Source organism: Propithecus coquereli, unplaced genomic scaffold, assembly GCF_000956105.1.
Source record: "Propithecus coquereli isolate 6110/MARCELLA unplaced genomic scaffold, Pcoq_1.0 Scaffold231, whole genome shotgun sequence".
Taxonomy (NCBI): domain Eukaryota; kingdom Metazoa; phylum Chordata; class Mammalia; order Primates; family Indriidae; genus Propithecus; species Propithecus coquereli.
In genome coordinates this window covers 785788-787515 of record NW_012147853.1, presented here as the reverse complement: position 1 = coordinate 787515, position 1728 = coordinate 785788, and positions in this window count along the sequence as shown.

Genomic DNA, 1728 nt, shown 5'->3' with positions numbered 1-1728 from the left:
GGTTCTGTACTATGGCAAGTTATGCCAGAAAGTAGTTTAAATATATTGGCCAAATAATCCTGATTGTTTGGTATCTCTTCATGGTGAATGCTTCTGGATGGCATTAATATGCAAGGATCTTCATGTCTTCTACTTCACTTTGTAGATCTATCCATGCCATGTGCCATTTTCCCACTCTTTCTTCTCCTAACTTTTCGATCTTTTCCATTAGGAAAATGAAATGCTCTACATAAAGTTACCTCTGACCGTTTGAAAGAATATAAGCAAAAAGAAAAAAATATGTAGATAGCTGTGCTTGAAATTTTATGAAATTGCTACTGAGTTCTTACAGTGATTATTTATATATGTATTTTATTATCTGAGAACTAAAAATTAATATCTTACATTTATATAGCCTAAAAGCATTTCCCTATATTTTTTTTAAGTTGGAAGTGTACAACCTTTCTACAAAGTGGCAATGTGGGTGGTATTAACTCTTTTTTGTACTGCAAAAAAAAAAGTAAATTAGTGGTTACTAAATTGTGATCTCAGTTAAAGAGTGCCCACATAGAGTTTAATTTCTATACAATAATTTTATCTTTTATATACAGCTTATATTATGGTCATAAATTTTGTATTACTCTCCTTTTTGCTTTCCAAGTTTAACATCTAAAGCCTCAATTTCAATACTAAATTATTTACTTATATAGCCTTCTTTATTATTGGCAACCTTGGATTTATCCTCGGAAAATATTTTTTCACATATAAATACCTACCCTCCCCTTTTCCAAGAAAAGAATTGCAAATGTTGATTTTTGTCTGTATAAATTATTATATCTATTATCTGAGTTTTCAAACCTTTTCTCCTATAGCAATTCATTGTTTTAAAGTTCCAGCAGTGGCTTCAATATTTATATTAAATGTTTATTCTTATAACATCTCAACTGTCATTAAAATGAGAGATTACTATTTTGATTTTCAGAGAGCATTGGCATGAAGAGTAATGTATGTTTTACAAAACGTATTATGCAAAATAGAAGCTTCAAAGTCTATTTTCAAAAGTCAATGTTAATTGTAGCTTTTTTAGCTGAGCAATAAATAAGAACTGGTCTGATAACAGTGGTGACATAACATACGGTAATAAGTAGACATCTTAAAAAAAGGAACCAAGGGCAACACACGTAACCTAAACATCTGTACCACGGGGAGGACGGCGGGAGGAGGGGGGAGGAGGGAGGAGGGGACGGGTATTTGTATATAGAAGGAGTGCAATGCGCACTACCCGAAGGATGGACATATTTGAAACACGGACTTCGGTGGGGGGGGAACCAAGGGCAACACACGTAACCTAAACATCTGTACACCCATAATTTGCTGAAATAAAAAAAAAGAAAGAAAGAAAAAAAAAGTTAGATAGAAGGAATAAGTTCTGGTTTTCTATTGCATAATAAAGTGAATATAGTTAACGATAATGTATTATTCCAAAATAGCTAGGAAAGAATATTTTGAATGTTCTCACTACAAAGTCATGATAAATATTTGAGGTGATGAATGTGCTAATTACCTTGCTTTGATCATTACTCAGTGCATACACGAATAAAAACATCCCACAATACTCCCCCCCCAAAAAAAGGAAACATTAGAGTAAGGTAATTACCTCCAAATAGTAAACATTTTCTCTGAATCATAGTGAAGTTTCCTTGCAAGTACCTATCAAATACTCATCTAATTTGCCTACATTTCTTTAAT